General features: G+C 35.0%; 1 protein-coding gene across 16 annotated transcripts in view; it reads left to right on the top strand.

The window, feature by feature from the left end:
• The window catches only part of LRRC4C (leucine rich repeat containing 4C), a 513,517-nt gene that overhangs the window by 285,514 nt on the left and 206,449 nt on the right, over positions 1–21,554 (top strand). For 13 of the 16 annotated variants that reach the window (XM_069017154.1, XM_069017152.1, XM_069017148.1 and 10 more), the window contains one exon: positions 11,965–12,100. The gene's annotated coding sequence lies outside the window, so the exon portion shown is untranslated. Of the gene's footprint in view, positions 1–1,239; positions 1,350–11,964; positions 13,677–21,554 lie in introns of those variants that run through there. The other 3 variants (XR_011151369.1, XM_069017144.1, XR_011151368.1) reach the window with 3 other exon arrangements.

The following is a 21,554-nucleotide window of genomic DNA, read 5'->3' as shown; positions in this document are numbered from 1 at the left end:
ATCCATTTACCATACTAATCCATTTAGTACTTATCTTTCTTTACTATGTTGATGATAATTTAAACTTCCTCTTGATAGTGTATTTCTGTCTTTTTAACAAAAAATCATAATATACCTACAACAACTTGTTATTAATTAAATATTAAAAACCATATTGAGTTGGCATGACCTGTCCCACTGTGTGTGTCAGGCATCAATATCACAAAACTCATGTTCCAAACTGTTCCTATCATATCTCTGAGCTGACTTGGTAGGCAGAGTAAGTTTTGAATATAAAATTGATTTGACTTTCACTTCACTCCATAGATAAATCTTGTTAAGGGCAGGGTACATGGTCATTTCAGAAATTCTGAGACCAAGAGGACAGACTTCTGATTTAAGGTTAACATAGTAAAAGCCCATCAAAATAATGAGCATATTTCTGCTAGTGAAGAGGTCTAAGAATTAGCTGTCAAAGAAAGGTATCTGATGTTAATATCGTTTCATGAATGTATACTTCAGAAACTTAGTAGAAGTATTTAATGGGAATGAATATTTCTACCTGTACTAGGGAAATGGATCAAATGAATGGTTTATCTGTTACACAGGTGTTTATAGCATACTCTTTCTTTATGATAATATCCATACTTTCCTGCAATAGCATTTCAGAAAAATGGGTGAGAAACTCGCATGGTAAAAAAGCTGACACACTTTCTTTTCCCAGTTTTGCTATCTTTAGGAGGAAAAACAAACATGCAATTATATTTTGTCATTTGAATTTCTGGAATTGTTATCTATAAGCTGTTTTAGTTTTCCCCAAACAGGGTTATAAATTATAAACAACAGATCTGATCTCGGTTATTTTTACCTTTTATTTCTGTACTGGCAAAGAGAGATTTTTCTTATTGCTGTTGGCTTTTTGTTGTCAAATAACTGGAAATTGTGGTCTTGTAATGCAACTGTTTCCAGAGACTGTTGTTTCAGTATTTGTTGGGGCAGTGACAAAACTTTAATTCAGCTATCCTTGACACAGCAGGACTTTTTGACACCTCAGCGTGTTTCATTCCTCAGAGGTCTACAGACTCTGCCATCCTACCATTCTAGTTCACATTCTTGTTTACGTAGTCTTCCATGACATGAAGAGTCTTGAGACACTTTATCACCTCTCTTCTTTTGTCAACAGCAATCAATATAAAGATTCAGAAAGTGAATATACTGTATTTTTGAGTAATCTGCTCCAAACAACTCTTTCCAATGTAGGATTTAACCAAGATACAGGCCCTATACAGCTGAAGAAATCAAGGCTTAAGAAATAGAGGCATTTGACAGTGTTGCTGTGCTTCGGTGTCAAATCTCATTAATGCTTAAAAGTGAGTTATTCCTCATTTAGTTGAATATATGTATTTTCATTTAACCTGGGGTATCTTTTCCCAAAACAAAGTTTTTGTATTCTCTTCCCAATTATATGAATCAAAAGTTCTCTCTCCTTTGGGTATTCGATTCAGACAGGAGCAGGTATTTACTTTTGCAAAATCAATAAGATGAAGTCCTGATATGGAATATAAAATACTTCCATGGGAGGAAGGGGAATAGGACTCTTATTTCTATTTGTACGTTGTCTCTGAGAAATTACTAATACAGCCTTTACAATTTTATCTGAGCAGAAGTATTTAGCTGGATAAATCAGTAAACACCGTCTTTGAATGTTGACACTGTAGCTTGTCTATATCTAGTGCTCACCAAGGTTTGACTGCAGATCCGATTAGGTTTCCAAACCCCATTTGTTTTTCCCCTCAACCCATTTGTTGTTCTGGAGAATGCTAATATTGGTGTCCTTTTCACTTTTTGTTGGAATTGCTCATATATTTCAGCTGCACCGCTATTTAGAAACATTTATAAGAAAAAGGAGAAAACAAAGCCTCAATAAACAAATTCTAGTAAGAATTTGTTTCTGTGTTCAACTTGCACTGTTTGCCATGTAATCAGTAAAAGAAAATGTCTGGAATATTGCAACACCTACTCAATGTGCATGCATATCATTGCATCCACCCATAACAAATCCGTCAGTAAAGCCGGGGTGATGAGGAATGATTAATGGTAGGAGCTACTGAAGTAAACAGTCATACAAGTAGGAATAATTGTAGAACTCAATTTTTGCATGGATTTCTGGCTGGTTTTGAGACCTGTTATATTTTATATGTGCCTAAATATGCCTAAAGTACCACCATTGTTTTTCTTCTGAAAGGTAGGTGTCATAAAGATTTTTGATTTCCAAAACAAATACTGTATTTTAAGGGTAATCATGTGGGCATCAGAATATGCTAAGTAGCTTATGTCACTGACTGATTTTCAAACTGAAGAAATGTGTATTTTTTGAAATTGTTTATGGACACCAAGTATGTGAATATGGTCAAGATAATTCCTGTGTGAGAATACAGCTGACCAGAGACTAAAACCAATTAAAACTGATTTTGTTGTTGTAATACACCTTACTGAGACTGTGTCTCTCTTCTACAAGACCACCAGATCATGCATTTCCTTTCTTAAAATCAATTCAGCCTGTCTTAAGAAATTAAATTCCCTGAATTTAGTGGGCTGTAGATTAGAAAGGATAATTGTTCCCACTTCTCGGAGTGTAAGACTATTACAGAAAATGCACCATCTTAATGTTCAGAAGTGTTCTTCTGTTTTTATTAAGAAATGCATTAGGGTATGCACATTTGATTTTATGACACTGCCCTTTACATTGAAATTTCCCTGTGTCTTTCTAATTTTAACAAGCCAATACATTTATAGACTGTAATCGTATCTTCTCTTAACCTTCATTTTTCTAGAGTGAATGAGCTAAGCATTTTCCAATTCCTCTTATAAGATTGGATTCTGTTCTTTTGATGATGATCCTGTTATCTTCTACAGCTTGAATTAATACTCCTTGCACATGCATTGTGATCTACTGAAGTCCAGATTAGGTTTTGTACAGTTACATTAAAAGTGGAACAATACCAGCTGATTCACCATGGTCATGTTCTCTTGGTTGTCCAGTAACTTCTAGTAGCATTAAACTTTTCACCTTAGTCCTTCCATATACAGTTTATAAGATTGCACTGTTTAATGTAAATCCTTTTAACTCAGTGAGAGACCTTGAATGTACCAGTAAATGTCATCCAATTTCATTTCTCCATTTTCAGAGGCTTGATTAAAGACAGATAAAATAATCAGATTTTATAAGCATGAAAAAAACACAAGTGTTTTCTTGTTAAAAATATTTGTCAGGTTAGAGATAGATAATGTACCTTCAGTCAAACTACATTGCATTGCATTACATTGTACATGCAGCTGAAGCTTGGATTACTTTTATCTTATGATTTTTCTCTGAAATTTCCCAGATCTGCAGTTCTTTGGAGCATTGCTCCCACTGCTTTTGAGTAACTTTAATATTTATTCATCTATAATCAAATATAATCATACATACGTAGTATGTATATATGTGTGCATATATATATTTATATATGTGTGTTATGTGTCTATGTATATATATGTAAATGTGTATACACATATGTGTGTATATATCTTTGCTAATAAATTGTATAAAGATCTTTGATCTTTCATCTTTTCCTCTTTATTTTTCTGAGACTTTGGCTTTTGCTATGTTCAAATCAGAAATCATAGCAATTATCACAAAAGAAAGTTATTGTTTTCCACCTGAATCTACTTAAATTCCTAAAAATTCTGAATGAAGAGAATAGAATAATCTTATTTCTTGGCATCAAATGATAATGCTGGATATCCAGGCTGCACAGCCCAGCCACTTCAATGCCAAATATCCCTAACATCTACATGTCTGATTAATGGACTCTATGCAAAGAAGCAATGTATAGTTAAAATTTTTATCCCTCTATGGGACTATTTTGCTTTCCACTGTTGTAAACACATCTTCACACTTATTTTTTCAATACTACAGTGATTTAAAGATCATTTTGCTGCATTATTGATTGTTTGTTATAGATTTTTAAAAAGAATAAAAGTGGCTGATTTTATTTTCTTTCAGAGTTGCTATGTTTTAATACAGTTCATAAAATTTCTAATGCCCTACCAAGGCTAACTTTATGGTTAATTCAATTTTACTTAAACAGGAAAAAATAATGTTTTTCTCTTTTTCCATCTAGTCTCTGGATGGATATGTAATACTTTCTTGATTTGCATCTTTGCATCCTTCTCAGATAGTGATTTATTCTTCTTTTGTTTTCCTTCTTATGCAATGTATGCATTTAGAGAAGTCATGTGCAAGTGGTGTATCATCGGTTATATAATACTCATGGGACCTTACAATATTTGCAAGTATAAATTGGGACCATAAGTCCACTGTGGAGTTGCTGACTTCTCCTGAATTTAATTAAGATGTGAAGAAGGGTGAATAATGTTAATTATTGCAATAAGCTATTTTAACATTTTAAAATTAGAAATATTTTTCTGATGAGTGGAATATTTTTATATTATTTGTGGACAGAAGGGCAAAGAAACTACTGTGATCAGAAGTGACATATGATCCTTGATCTGTGGCCGTCTGGACATGTGTGTGACTGATGTGGGATGATCATATAAAGCAGAAAACAGGGAAGATAGAGAGATATTTTTTATCAAGTCTTTCTTTTTATCTCTCTATCCACTTAGTTGCAGAAGTTGAACCTCACTGAGGTTGTCAACAAAGTCATTATTCCACTCATTGGTCAATGTGTGTTCATTTTCTGCTGATTGCTGCAGGGATCAATGCAGTGTGTGCTGATCTTTTTCTCAGGTTCACTTTTCCAAGGGTGGTTATGTGTAATCCTCATAGAGTGGTTTAACCCCAGCCAGCAGTCAAGCAGCATGGCACTGCTCACACACTCCCTCACCCACCAGGCTGCAGTGGGATGGGAAGAGAATCTCAACAGTGACTTTTGGGTTGACATAGACAGTTTAATAGATAAAGCAAAAACCATGCATTCAAGGAAACCAAAGTAAGGAATTCATTCACCACTTCCTGGGATTCTATCATGCATAAACCTTACTTGGGAAAACAAACACTGTCACTCTGATCATGTTCCCCACCCAGCCCCCTTCCTTCTTCTACCCTTTTAAACTGAGCACATGCCATATGGTGTGGAATGTCCCTCTGATCAGTTGGGGACAGCTGTCCTGGCTGTGCCTCCTCCTAGCTTCTTGTGTACACCCAGCTCCTCACTGGTGAGGTGGGATGAGGAGCAGAAAAGCCCTTGACTGTAAGTACTGCTCAGCAGTAACAAAAACATCCCTGTGTTATCAAAACATTCCCACACAAATCCAAACCCAGCCCCATAGAGGCACTGTGAAAAAAATTAACCCTATTCCAGTGAAAACCAGCACACTTCATTTCATCTGTGTCATAATAATAGGTCATAACTTATGATTAATACCTTGCAAGTGTTGAAATAATAATTCACACATGGGGAAAATCACGGACAAAGGAGTGGTAAAAACTTCCATCTCTCCCTTATGAAACTATTGTAATAGATGTTATGGTTTGTATGCTAATTTTTGTTTTATTTTTATTGGTCTGGTTTTTTGTTTGGTTTTCTTTTTTAATTTATTAAAGTAGGTCATGTATGTGTTTTCATGCATTTAGAGGGCAGGTTCTGTTCCTAGATGGATCTGGGCAGAGATGGAAGAAACAGTAAATCAGTAGGTTTACCAGTTTTTGGGGAAAAAAAGCAAGCTTTTGTCTTCAGTTTACCTTAGTATGTAGCCCCCAGGCATGCCTTATACTGAAATAAATAAATACTACTAACAAAACCCCAACTTGGGTCTTTCAGCAAAAGTGTTTGCTATCATTTTATGGTGTGAAAATTGTCTTTTAATTGAAATTAATCTCTGGAGGGTGAAATGACCTAAATAAGTATTTGCAAGAATGTAAATGACATTACATTCTGAACTTCATATTATTAAATAAATCAAACTTTACTGAACATAAACAGAACCACATGGCAACTCTCCATATAATGCTGCCCATAAAAGGATCATAGAGAAGATGATATATTGACTCTATCCAGTTAGAGACCTCTGTTTGGATCAAAGGTTTTTGAGAAAATTAGTATTTAGACTGGTGTTTGCTTGATCTATGCTATTTCTAGTACATGTGGATTAATTTCACTAGACAATACCAAGAACTAAATCTGTTAACCTGCAAAGGACAATAAGAAATATATGTTTCTGTAAAAGTTTAGGTTACAGGTTTTCAGGTATTTTTCTATTTGATTGCTGCTTGTTTCATTTTTCATTTCATTCATATTTAAGTAGTAAATGATGGCATGGTTTATTTTTACTTTCTTAGGGATAAGAAACTGTCTTACATTCATAAATTGCAGAATGTGCATCAGCTTGTCTTTAATTCTGAGCACACAGTAAGGAAGGGATAATAAGATACTTTTTACAGTATCATCCTACTGTGAGGCTCAAATTCTGTTTCCAAGGTATTTGTAAAATGTAATACCAATTTCATAAACTCATGCTAATCTGATTGTAGGATGCTGCTTATTTATATAGCAATTGTCTATATCCATGTATTTATGAGGATAGCCCTTTTTTGACATTAATTAGGTATGGACTAAGGTTTTTGGATATCTGTTTAGATATCTGTGAATTCTAGGTGTATACAAATAAAGTCTATGATTTAAATTTTTCAATTGCTGATTAATAAACATGAAGTTTTTTTAAAAAAGCAACATAAATATAAAGTGTTTCTGGTTTAGCAACCTTTACTTTTCTGATTGAAGCTAAATATTGTCCTATCTTGATAAATTAAATCGTTGGAATTTGCCAATCATGGTGTGGAAATAGTTTCAGTATCTGCCTACATAAATATGGCTATTCACTGTGTCCAGAAGTTTCTTTTCCTCTTTGTGGTGAGGAAATTCTATATTGACTTTCCTAACTGAATAGCATCTGTCACAGAGTATATGAAGATGACTTAAGTCCAGATATTATTTGTGCTGAAACCCTGTAATGACTCATAGCTTCAGTTCTTTCAGTGTAAGCCCCGGTGTTGACATTCATGTTCCAGAATGTGTCATGTCTTGATTTAGTTTAAGACAGCTAAAAATGACTTAAATCAATATAATGCATTGTTAAAGTTAGGAATGTTTACACAGAGGCTTAAAATATCAGTAGTATTTACACTGAAATTTCATGCAAACTGTATACATAAGACATCATTTAAAAGCTTTACAACCAGTAAAAACTTCCACTGCACTGTCCCATTTCCTAGTCTATCTCAAATCTATCACACCTCAAGCTGTTTCTGTTGCATTTAGGAGTTGAAGGGACACATTTGAACACGATGTGAGAAGACTTTCCTCTCAGGGAACCTTTTGTACCTGGGAGAGGGCACTCTGAATCAGCTGGTGGTGCTCCTTCCTGGTTTTTTTGGACCATGCAGCTTCCTTTGCAAGGATGAGGAGGAGGCTCTCCTCCTGTTATATTTTGGAAGCAAATGCATCCTGGGCTGTGATTGAATATCCCCACAATTAAGTACAGCTATTTTCACTCTGCTTTGCAGCACATGTAATCTTCCATACCTGCGTGAGATGGGGATAAAACTTTTGTACTCTGATTTGCTTGCCATGTGCCTTGTGTAGTATTAATTCTGCACAGGTGTTACTGACTCCATCCAGAGCCAGACACCAGGGAATGGGTTTCAAAAGGTGGTTCATGGCAGTAGCAGTTATTTGTCATTGTGCTGATCGAACTTTTTATTTTGTTAGGAATGGAGAAGTAGAGATGATTTTACAGAGGAAGGAAATGAAATTATCATTGGGAAGGGGGAAATACCCCGACAAAAGAAAACAGGCAGTTTAAAGCAATGACAGAATAAGAAAACATCTTTATAAAAAGTGCTTGAAGTGTGGCTTATTCCTATGCAGTGGTAAAGAAATGGTTTATCAACCTGTCTTTAATTAATCCATTTTACATGGCTGGAAACTATATCTCCAAAATCTGCATGGTGGTTCATGCATACAAGGAATTTTTCTGTGTGATACATGAATTTTTTTTAAGAAAGAAAACAATAATCTTCATTTAAAACATTACGGTTGAGTTCTCAGTCAGCTTACTTCACTGAGTGTCCTAGAAGTCTCTCTCAGAATTAGAGTATAGAAAACATTTTAATTTGTTTTCCCTAGGTGATAAGTAAGGGAAATGGATGTGCATATTTTACGTCACGTTCTGACTATGCCAACAAGGCATAGTAGGATTTATTGGCTTAGTAGGAGCAATTAAGTCACTTCCATAAAATCCCAAGTATAAATCCAACCAAGACTCCTAAAATGTGGTATGTTGACTTAATCTATTTGGGAGTGAGATTCTTTTCAACATGGAACCATCATAAAACAAGGAAATTGCCCTGAACGAGGTACTGAAAATTTACATCCTTTAGGAAACTCAGGGTAATTGTATGAGCCTGCAGAATGCATTTTGTTTCATAGCATTATGCAATGGGAAAGAGAATCCAAATAATTCAGTCTTAGTCATCACTCATCAGGGGACAGTAATACCATGGATTTTTCTAATTTCCATGTTTTTAATGTGAAATAATTTGACCTTGCAATTTCTGTGGGGGGCAAGAAGGACTGTGAATGTAAGGCTTTATTTAAATACAATATGGTGACAGATGAGAGAATTTGTCCTTCCGCAACCATGTAGTCTTTGCTGTGGAAACAGAGAATTTACGTCTGACTGAGAAATAGTATTTTTAAAAGAGAAAATGGAATGTAGTGACATGTACACTGTCAAACTACCAGAAAGCAAAACCTAATCAGAATTTGAAATTAAAGGGTTGAAAATGAATTTAGAGACACTAGCAGGTTGCTGAAGTTTTCATCCACTAGCAGCACAGTATTTTAACAACAAAATACTGTGCTGCTAGTGGATGAAAATCAGCCTTTTCTTCAGTGGCCATTGTATTGTAGGAACATGATCAGGAAATAGGATTCTGTGATGTTACAGGCAGGATGAGAAATAAACAAACTAATGCTCATTTTAGCAAATCCTCAAAACATAGATGTCTTTGAAACCTTGGATTAGATGGTCTTCATAGATCCCTTCCAACTTCAGAGATTCTCAGTGATTCCCAAACACAGAATGAAAATAATTCTGTAATTAATCATAATATGTAATTTTATTTATACTCCAGGCAGTTCCTCAATGGCAGTTATAATATAATACTTGTTTAACAATAGGATTATTGATTAGTGCTGTTATTACTTTTACTATGAAAACATCTGTATGAGGTTGCTATCATTGCTACATGCATTTTATAAATAGTTCTGTCTATTTTTTACACATATAAAGTATACAGTGAGTTACTACTGTCATTTTACGGATTGGAAACATAGGCCAAAAGATAAAATCCTTATACTCAGTGCTTTTCTAAGCATAATGCCTATTACCACCCTTGGTGACCTGTTTTAAACATATGGGAATTAGAAACTGAACCTCTGCAGTCGGAGTCCCTCTGTCACCAGGTGCCTGTTCCAACATCCATTCCCCTGAACTGTGTTTGAAAGCAGAAGAGGAGCTGACTGATGATAGTCACCAGCACACACAGTGCATACGTGGGTGTGAACTCTGAGTGCTTGTTAAAATACCTCAACTACTGATAAAATTGGATTAATATTAGGTGCTAACTGATTCTGTCATATATTAAGACAAAAGAGATTAAGAAAATTTTTTAAATTGAAAAATACCTTAACAGTTCACTATGAAGTGTTCGTTACTTCTGTAGTTATAGAATAATATTCACTGTCTCTGTACAAAGAAAAGTCAGTGATTTAGTTTTCAGACTGGAATGTCATCTGATCTACTGTTGCCAAAGGTGGTTCATGTCATCCTTGGGAAGGATAAGCTTCTGATGGGAGGCAAAATATTTGAGGTTAATTTAAAATCTAGTAATTTGTAAGAGTAATTTGTAAGATGACATATATGTACCTCCTGTTTTTTGGCAGAGTGGTTCTCATAGTTTTAATGGTACAATTAGGCCAAATTCTGGTCTTCATGCAGCACAGAAGAAAAATCACTTTCTGCAGGAAAGTTTTCAAGTGGTCCTGGTGATTAAGTTTCAGAACAGTTGTAATCTTTTTAGTTTTCCCTTATATAATCGTAAATTAAGCTATGGTTTAATCTGTGACTGTGAATGTGTCTGATGGGTTTTTCTCTCTTGTATCTATTTTTGTCCCCTGATTATTCTCATTTATTATGGAAGATGAATAATATATCAGTGGTGTAGGTGTTTGCATAAAACATTTTTTTCATGCTTTAAAGAATAACACTTTTTAACTTTTACATTCTATTTCCTATATATTGTATTAATATATTTTTGTATAAGATTCAGTATGCTTCTATTTCTATTTTTATATCTCATAAATTTGAGGAAGAATGTATTTTTAACATCTGTGCCCAAATAGAAATTCTTTCAGATGATAAGAAACTATTAGACCCCTCCAGTTAAATTTTAAATAATGATTTTGCTTTTCTAGATACTGAAGCTAATTTTTCTTATGCACATAGAAAGCATTCAGCCGAGACAGGAAGCTGACCATAGAGTAATTTAATTACAGTTAATTAATAAACCCACTGGATCAAAATAAGCTAATAAAGACAAGTGATAATGTGTCTTTGGGATAGAAAATCACTCTTAGGAGAAAACAAGATGAAAATGTTCAAAACATTTATTTCCACACCACCTATTAACTAGATACCTCCTTTTCAGTAATTCCGAAGTGTTATACATGTAGCTGATATTATGGTACGTAACAGAAACTGCCAATATTGCAATATCTCAAATTAGGCTTAGTATAAGCTTAATAACTAATAAGTATTAGTTATAAAGGAATGTTACTGTATTTTTGCCCCTGAGTTTTCCTTCACACATTGCCTTGGAACACAGAATTCCAGTCTTCTGGAATTCAAGTGATTTCACATCTTTTCTGTGGAAGTATTTGATGTTTGGCATGAACTTGTCAGATATCATATGTCTGAGATCTGTTGATTAATTAGGGATCACCCTGTTTACTACCAGATGTTTTTTACTTCAAAGGGGAAATTACATTTCCAAGTATTTTAATAGCTACATTGTGCAAAATAAGCATGATACACACCTGCCTTAGAATTTAATTTTCCTCGGCAGAGTAACGTAATGTAGCTCCAGATTAATAAAACATGTAAGTAACCATTAATGACTGTCATACATATATAAAATTGGAATGGAATCAGAATGATGAAAAGCTTGGCCTAGGGAATAAAAAAAATAAATACTGTTCAGATCTGCAGCTAGTAGGGAAGATGTGTGTCTGTCATGGTGATGATACCCAGCCTTTAGTTCCTGTCAGGAAGTGGCTCTACTGTCAGAGACAGTCTGTGCACAGAGAATACCCAAGTTCCCAGGTGCTCCCCAGCATTGTACACTTGGCCTTGTTGAATGTACAGCTCCTGCCAAATGCTATAAAATGCTACAAACGTTGGAAAAACCCAATCCACAATAAAATTACTAGCTGAATTTCAATAAATGCAGTTCAGAAAAGGATAATGATTTTTCTTTGTTGTTGCGTTCTGGTGTGAATTGGCAAATATTTTGTCTGGTAAATGGGATGACTGTAGCATAGCCTATCCACTTTGTGGTGTCTCAAGAACAAGTTCCACATTATTATTAAAATTATTGTTACTTAAGAGAAGCAGAACAGAATATAACCTCTAGTCAAAACCAGATGAATTGTCTTTCATTTTCTTTGTTTATAAATTGTATGTTTTAGGTGGTCTGCCTAAGAAATTTCAACTGCTTGCACTTTAGAGCTGTTTCTGTTTCATAATTAATTACAAGATTTTTATGTTTATTCTAAAGCACATGATAATCTCATGCTCTGTCAGTATGAGACACACCACACCATTAAATGTTTTCTTTTTTCCCCTCAATGCACACAGGTTGCCAGAAAAAAGGAATGTGCAATGGAGATTGTTAATATGGACATATCCTAAGACACAGTATACCTTTTGATAAAATAAATACACTAGACTGACATGAAGGACAATTAATAGTGCCATGAATTACTGAAGACAGGTAAACTAAAATTTACTTTCCTTCTATTCTTTCATTCATTAATATAATGTGTCTACTAAGGCCTGCTATTACCTTCTTTCCAAACTTTGTTCTTGCCTGTTCATTTATAACTTTTCTTATATTCACACAAGGTTTTATAAGAAAAAAGTGGATAAATGGGTGATTGGTGATCAATGTTTACGACAGAACTCAAAATGGCTTTTACATTTGTAACTTTAGGCTCTTCACTGATAGCAGACACAAATCTTAGGGAATGAATTTACTGTGACTCATCTGTGTCAGTCTTGTAGTCAAGTTTGTTTGTGCTTAATGCATAAAGCAAGCTAAGTATTAATCTTTAATAGTCAGAAAAGTCTGCGTGCAGTCTAAGGAATGTGGGCTACAATAAGCATGGAGCCTTTTTTTAGAACATCAGTGTGTGTTGATGGGAGCAGAGTCTTGTATTTTGTATTTGTACAGAGGAATACTGAATCATGAGAAAAATCTAGGGTACAGAAGACCTTTCAGTCTGATTTTTCACTTTGTTGCCTTTTTTTGTATAGTCATTATTGTGAAAAGGGAATTCTGATGGCTACCAGCACTGGAATGGGAATTTTACCTTTTCGTTTTTCATATAGTTAAATAGATTGTGAATCCTTTTGGAGGTTAAGAATCAGTTTTGATTTTTCTTTTTTTCTTGTATTAGCAGTTTTTTGAGACTTTGTCCTACAAGCAAGTATGCTATTAAGTGAGAATTATTTTGTGTTTTGAGTTCCATAACCATCCAGGTCTTAAAAAAGCTTTCAAGATTAAAAAAACCCCAAACCGAACAAAATAAGAAATAATGATATTATAAAAATATCAGGATTTTTTTCATTTTTTTTTTTTCCCCCTCCAAAGACAATCTGTATAATCAAGAAAGAACACTCTTTTCTTCTAAAGAATAACTTATTTTCTTTTTGGTATTTTCAAATGTGTAGAAAATCACTTCACCTAAGAGCAGTTTTTAGTATGCCTTATAGTAGAATGTTACTATATTTTGTCATAACATTAGTAGAAATTAATGGGCAATGATAGTTGTCATGTTTTGGAGACTTCTGAGAAGTGTTTTGAGAAAGTTTTGGATATGTTGATGCAATATAATTGAAGAAATTGTAATGCTGGTGATGACCTAAATTAGAATATATCTGCATTGGTTGGTATTCATTTAGGGGCAAACTAGAAAAAAAAAAAAGAAACTCTAAATTTTCAAAATAAATGTGAAAGCATGATGGATGTAGACCTGTCTGAATAGATATTTAGTCCTTCTTTCTCTTCCCTGTAGAAAAAAAAAAAGAGTTAAAACTATCGTATCACTCTAGATATTTGTTCTATTTTTGCCACTTGTCTGTGAGAATTCCTATCTCCAATCTGTTTACCACCTGCAGGGTGGAATTCTGCTTATTTATTTATATATGTTTTAGAGCTTCAGATATTTGTTGTTTGGTGGGTATTTTTGATTTGTTGGTTGGGTTTTGTTTTTTTGTTTTGAGGTTGGTTGGATTATTTTTGGGGAGGGTTTTTTTTGGGTTTTGCTTGTTGTTTTTGTGTTTTGGTTTTTTTTTTTGTTTTTGGGTTTTTTTTGTTTTTTTGTTGTTGTTGTTGTTTTGTTTTTGTATTTGTTTTTTTTTTTTTTTTTTTTTGAATACTATTTGCTGAGCAGTCCTACCAGCAACTTTTTTGGTTAATATATAAAATTACTCAAATCATATGTCTGGATAGGAAGTACCACTGTCAGTCTTATAGAAATATTTTTTAAATACATTTTGGGATTGCTTTGTTGTACTGTAGAAGAGAACTGTTGTGTATAGAATAAAATTAACATTCCACAGACCTCTACTTGAAATGTATTGGTTTTTATGCTTAAGAAAGCACAAATAGCATGTATGGTGTTTATATGTTAATTACCCATCCTATTATCTTCTGAATACACTTAGAAATTCACAGCCTTGTGTTTCGGGTTTGCACAGTAAGGTTTTGGTAGCGGAAGGGCTAGAGGGGGAGCTTCTGTGGGAACCTGCCAGAAGCTCCCGCTGTGTCTGATGGAGCTGATGCCATCAGGCTCCAGGACAGACGTGCCACTGACCCATCAGTGATGGTGGTCGTGCCTCTGAGATAACATCTTTAAGAAAGGGATGAAAAAACCCACCTGCACAGCAGGCAGCAACAGTGACAAGAAAGAATACGTGAAGGAAACAGCTCAGCAGACACCAAGGTCAGTAAAGAATGAGAAGGAGGAGGTGTTCAGGCCCCAGAGCAGAGATTTCCCTCCAGCCCATGGTGCAGCCTGTGGTGGAGGCAGCTGTGCTGCTGCGGCCCATGGTGCAGCAGATCCACCTGTCCAGCTGAGGAGGGATAGAAAGGCTTCAGAGACAGCTGGTATCCAACCCACCACAGCTTGTCATGATAATGCAGGGTTGTATTACAGCAGTAATCTTTTTTTTTCCCCTCTCCATCTCAAATGGTAGGTTTGTAGGCTTTTCCGGATCAACAAAACCTGTTACCTAATACTGAACATAAATTGCACAAGCCTGTAGTATTTAAAGTACTGTGCACTAAATACACTTGTTATGGTATTGCCATTTTTTTCATGGGTGTCTTAACTTTAAATAATGTCAGTGTTTAAACATATTTTGTTGTGATGGACACAAAAAATTGGAATTTATGACAGATTTTAATGCAAAAAATTTCAGGTATGTTGTGCTTTAGAAACAATTCCTTTATAAAAGTCTTAACAGCAAAAAATAACTTTATCTTCTTCAGCTGGTGTAACTTGAGGAATCCCAAGGTTGAAAAATTTTCCTATCTTTTGAACAGCAATGGACTTATGTAAAACTAATCTCCTTTCTGAATGACTTGGCCCATGTAAAATTTATTTACAATGGAGCAGATCTTTTCAAATACGTTTCAGAAAGCCCTTAGGCTGAGCAATACCTTCCATCACTTAAGGAGATAAATAGAAGTGCCTTAATAATTTTACTGTTATGGGTCAAATTCTACATTGCATCTCAAAGTCTAGACAACTAACCTTTTTTGGGGGAAGAAGGCAAACATTCCAAATAATGGCTGTCATAAACCATCAACAGATGACGTATCAATAGCATTTATTTTCAAAATTTCGTACTCACAGTGGGTAGTGAATTGGACCTGCTGTACCTTTGTCCTCTCACAGTTTGTCATCTGCATCAGCAAAATTTCCTTGGAGGTTTTCCCAAGGAAAAGGATGAGAACCAATATTATGCTTGAAGTTTCAGCAGGCTTTATGTACAAAACAGCAATTCAAAATAATGGCTCAATACTTTGTGACCTTGTAATCCAGATTGTATAGGCCTCAAATCCTCTGCTATAAAATAATGAAAAGTATTGTCAATATTTAGGCTTTTATGTGCTCCAGAAGGATCAGATTGACCACGAATGTACTATGCTTAAAGACTGATGCTTGAAAAATCTGTGCAATGGTAGCCTTGCAATCATAAATCCATATATTCTCAACTTCTTGGGAAAGAGTCCTTCCTGCATAAGGTTTTCTGACTGGCTAAATTTCAAAGCAACAGCTATTTTAGCAACAGAGTCTATTCTTAGGTGAGAAATGTTAAAAACTTCAGTTTTAGTGGTTACTGCTACTCTTCAGCTTCTCTTACTTAGAAGTGGGAAGAAATTAATTGCTGTGTGACCAAAGCAGGAGGGCAAAAAGTAGCAAAGGACAGAAGTCCAAATGTCAAAAGCAAAAAGCTAAAGCAAATATATTTTAAAATATGTGAAACACTTTTGTGTCACCTTATGTGACATTCAAGAGGAATATTATTCCAGTAGTTATTCCAGAATGTGAAGAACTGGCTGAAAATGCTCAGTTAGTCCTCAAGGAACTGACCTGCCATCAACAGGTAAAGGTATTTTGGAACATAATATAAATTCTTGCAGCCAGTAGCTGATGACACCTGCTTCTTACTGTTCATCTGCAGAAAGGTGAATCTGCTTTCTGCTTGGGGGGTGGCTCACTGCTTCTGCTGGCACATTTCACTGATGGGATTGTGTTCTCTTGAACTCTCACTTTCTTAGTGATACTTGAGAACAGTAAAACTTCATTCTGGTCCACAAAAACATTCCTTATTTCTGGTTAAAACTTTTGCCATACAAACTTATCTCCCTTTCAGAGATATCGTTTGCCACTGAATCCATGTCTCTCAGTATGGTTTGAAAATCTCTAGAAAGCTTGGACTGTATTTGAATTGTAATGAAATGTGAAAGCAGAGGAATCCTGAAATGTTCCAGGGTATTTGAATTTTTAACTTCATATCATTTTAAATTAAAAATGGGGCTGTAATAGTTGTATTTAAAAGATGACAGAAATGCTTCTCAATATATAAAATTATGTTGGATTAAAAGATATAAGTACTAAAATTAATTAATTTGAAAGAAAACTAGTGCAATGGAAATATTGCAAGCATCAGTATTTTTCATCCATCTTATTTTCTTTATATTGTATTTTTAATGTACTCAAAGAGGAAATTTTCACAAGTGAAAATTTGAGAACAATCCCAGTTGAAATACACAAGAATCACATTTCTCATTTCTCACAGTGTCTAAAATATTTAGCATAAATCTGTGGGTATTGTGCCTTCCCTAAGGCATAGGAAGTTTGTGGCCAGCTCTACTTCTGATTCAAGGTGTGGACTGTACTGTGCACTACATTGCCTAAGTTGTGACAATAACTTTGTGACTCAAATGACTGTTCCTCTTCACTCTTCCTGTTGTCATCCCAGGTAGTTTTTATGTGAAGCTACGTATTATGTTGCTGATCAAACATTGCACTTAGAATCTCCTACTATCTAAATTCTTTGTGGAAGGACATAACACTGTTATTATGGAAGACTCCTCTCAAGTTTGCATTTGCCAGGAAAAAAATAACATTGCTTAGGAAAATGATCAGTACTGCTAAAGCTCTTGAATATACTAAAATAAGTTAAGAACATTTACAGTTCTTAATAATACCCCATTTCTTTAATTCACAACTCCCTCACCACAGTTTAAAAAACAAACCAAAACAAGCCAATAAAAAGATAGCCATGTGATCCACCTAGTTATGATAACAGGCACCATCTTGGAGTGTAACATAAATAAGTAGCAGAATAATCTTATGTCTATTGTTTCTCTTTCTGGTCTGCATATAGATGTTTTGAAATTTGAGATCCATGATATCAAAACATTTGAATGGATAACTTCTTTCTCTTTCATATGTACATCTCTTTTATTTCTTCTCTCTTTTTTGCCCCACAAACCCTCATATTTCCAATGCTGCAAAATTATGGGATACCAAAACTTAGAGATTCAGGAGTGAAAATTTCCCACAGGAAATTTCCCATAGGACTGAAGATTACTGAAATAAATATAAAGAATATGAGTCACTGTCATGGCTTATGAGACAGTATTATAGACTGTGAAGGTGAATTAATGAGCAAAGTGGAGGGTATGAGTGAAGATCAAAGCTACATGGTTAAGTGCATAATCATAGGAATATCACACAAAATGGTATATAATCAAAATATTAGTTGCAAGGCTAGAAAGGTTCTTTAAAAAAAATATCTTCTACTGTCTTGATTCACACATCTGGCTTCATGTGTGTGATTTAATGAAAATTAAGTACTCTTAAATTACTGATACCAGCAGGTCTCTGTATTTTATATAAGTTATTTTGTGTTAGAAGTTCACATTCAGTTGAAACAATAGTAATTAATACAGAAAGAAATGGGCATAATTTTTAGTGAACACTAGAAAAAACGTGTAAAATTGTTTGAGTTGTATATGAGAACCCCCTGAGCATGGCTGACATATGGCTGGTGATATCCTGTAGGGAAATGTAGAGTGCAAGGAGGTAATAATAATCCCTCTTAGAAAATAAAGGTCACAAGTGATAGCAAGTGCCAAGAAAGCATCAGGGATTTTTTTCTTAGAGCCTACTGGGTCAATAAAACCTCAGTAGGCTCATGTATTTCTTTAACTGTAAAAAAAACCAATTCAATTTGGATCAGGGAGTATAAGGGCTTGTGAGTGAAGTAGAGAAAATACTCCTTCGTACCCTGAGCCAATGGCTGTTTCTTCCAGGAGGATATATTAGTTTTAGGAGGTTATGCATTGGAGCCATTGACCTGACTTCCAGCTCTGTTGATTTCCTGAAAATCCAGTCAGTAGAAGCTAAGGCAGTAAGCGTTTCAGGGCATCAGTTCCTATATTTTTATATATGGATAGTGTTATGGATAAATAATATGTATTTCTGTATATTTCACATACTATATAAAAGTATATTTCAAATTAACATATATTTAAGAAAGTTCTGTATTAAGAAGTGAATGATTGAAGTAACCAGAAGCTTACTTTTTTCCTTCTAGATTATTCTGTTCATGTCAGATAAAGAATTATGAAAAATAATTATATATATATATATATATATATATATATATATATAATTTTTTTTAAAGGTAGTGGTGATTACTCCAGCTTCTGAATGATGGATATTCATATGGCAAAAGATATTTTTGTCAACAAGTTAGCTATAAGTGCAGCTGGTATGTACTTAACTTTTTAGGACTATGTTCAGAAAGAGGGATGCAACTGGATATGTGTTAAGGCATGTAAGCAGAAGAAAGTATAGTAGAGCTAGCGTGACTATTAACTATTTTGCACATGGAGGAATTCAGATTTTCAATTATGTCTTTGCCAATCTAACAGTTATTGACCCACTAACTTATCTCTCTGTTGTAATTGACGTCAGAAGCATGTATTAATTGATGTGTAACACATGCAACTGTATAGAGAAATATGAGAATGTTTGTGGTATGCAGAGATTTCCAGAAAAAAACAGTTTGAAGACTGAATGTAATAATAATGCTGGCAAAATATTTGATTTGCCATACTAACCTTTGTTTGGAATTCAGTTATTGTGTCTGTATTGTGTATCTCTATCAGACATCTGCTTGTCTGTTCTTGAAAAAATTTACCCCTACCTTACCAAACACAGTGGACTGCATTTGAAAATACAAGGTTTTTTTGTTAGCATGAAGTTGCTTCTTGGGGTTTTTTTGTCCCACACAGATTTTCCTCCCAGACCAACCTTTATGTTTTCAATGAATTTGTCACAAATGTCTTTATAGCTGACTTCTTCAAAAGGTCTCTTTACAGCTTTTCTTTTCACGTTACATGGAATGGTTTTCTTTCATGTGCAAACTGCTGGTGTATAGAGATCAATTGTTCTTTAGATTGGTAACTTCCTGTACTTTGTCTGCCATATTGCTGTGTTCTTGTTCCTCAGCATTTACTGTCCACTTCATCTGTATTTGTAAAAAGTTAGCATGATGCAGCTCTTATCTGCACCTGCACTACAGGAACAACTTCTTACCATGGCTGTCACCAGAATTAGTGTCATTGTTCATTGTTCACTGCTGGTAGAGATTTTTGTATTTCTAATTTTTATATGAACTGCATTGATTTGGGAAATTTGATGACTTATGATAGATAAGTTTGTCAATGCTTTCATTCAAAACTCTACATGGTTTAACTAATTTTAATTCACTGAACAGTTTAACTATCCACTATAACTCACCTGTCCATCAGGCTTTATGATGAATTTTTGCACTATGGGACTCATACATGAAAATTCCAGGGTTTTTTTTTTTTTTAGACATATGGATAACAACAACAAATTGAATTAAAAAATAACAAATTACTGATTAATTCAGTGACATCTGTATGCCTGTAAAAGTACTGAATTCTATAGAAATATTTTATTTTTTTTACTAATATATTTGTCCTGTTTCCAGATATAAGGTTTTAATCCACTACACTTTTTTATGTCTAAACAATCTGTACCAGATTACTTGAGAAATCCTTAGAATATGGTATTTTATTTCATGCTAATATCAAAATACAGTACTCTATTATATTTTAGTATTATTATTAATCTGGTTCCTCCTATTTTGTGACAAATAGCTTGCTCAGTATGGTTAGGATTCTATGTTAGCAATAGTTGATGGCATTAGATAAGTATGTTTCTCTACCAATTGCATTAACAGGAAATTCTCAGATTCTTGTAGCCTTACAGATTTGGCCATAAGAACTTTGCTTTTGTAAAAATGTTTGTAAAAATAAATAGGGAAGCTAAAACCATAATGTTTGCTGTAGTGCTTTTTCTGGATTACTGCCAGTATGACTTGGAAAATCACTCATGAGATTATTCCAGCAATTATACAGAGCTATAGATCTAGTAAAGTGCATACCTTATATAACAAAACAATAAAAATCTAAAATAGCAGAGGGGAGAGAAGAGTGAAGGAAAGTAGTTTCACTGTGGTTTTGTCAAATGCAGCACTGTATTCACTCACATTTGATCATATGGCAACCAGCTCCTTGCTCTCTGTCTGTCCTTCATAACAGATGTATGAGGCGTATAAAGATAGTGTGTGGACTTAGTTCAAGCCAGTAGTCTTTAATTATTATCTTTTTAGTGCTTTGAGGAATTGCCCTCTCATTGAATTAGACTACCTTCAATCCTTTAGCCTCTAGTGATACAAGGAAATTAAGACTGACTGCGAAACTGAGTCTAATTACTGGGAGGCTGTGTGCAGCTTTTTAACATTAGAACTCCTTTCAGAGTAACAAGCAGGTGGGATCACGGGGAAGAAATGAATGCTTTTGTTCAGCTTTTGCATTTGCATGCTCTTCTGTGTTAGATATGTAAATATTTTGTAGATGTAAATTAAGGATTGGCTTTATGGAACCTTAGCTTAATAAACAACCTCTGCTTCTGTCTCGGTTTGAAAGACAGGTGTCTGCTAAGGAAGGCAGAAGCCTCCCTTGGAGTGGCAGATGTAACCCCTTTCCCTCTGAGTTATTATAATTTTGAAATCAAGGGTCTTTAGGCAGAGATGTGGGAAAATAGGAATAACAGTTCTTTACTATATATATATATATATATATATATATATATATATATAACTAGTCAAACAAAACAACAACAACTATGACAGTAACAGCAAACACAAACCCAGTCCCGGCCTTTTCGGCTGTCAGGCCGTTTCCCCTCGGGTGCAGTTCCGCTCGCAGCCGACAGGGATCGCTGGCGGCTCCCGGTGAGCAGGGCAGGTGCGATGGCTCCCCCGCGGCTGCAGGGGGCGCTCCGGAGCGAGCTCGGGAAGCACGCGGCTGCTCTGATGCCCTGGGATCCCGGGGAAGGATGGAACAAAGGAGCTTCAGAAACCGGTGGGCAGCTGGTCCCGGGTTCTCGGAAACAGCAGGCTGGACTGGTAGGCTGGAGCGGCAGGCACAAACACAAATCCCGGGTGGCAGACGAGATGTATCCAAAAGGGGAACCCCCCGGGGCTCCAGGCAGGCAGGGTAAGCACGGCTACAGCGTAGCGAAGGCTCGAAGCAGCAGCGGGGCGGG

This window comes from Aphelocoma coerulescens, chromosome 5 (genome assembly GCF_041296385.1).
Source record: "Aphelocoma coerulescens isolate FSJ_1873_10779 chromosome 5, UR_Acoe_1.0, whole genome shotgun sequence".
NCBI lineage: Eukaryota > Metazoa > Chordata > Aves > Passeriformes > Corvidae > Aphelocoma > Aphelocoma coerulescens.
This window is presented reverse-complemented; position numbering and strand designations above follow the sequence as displayed.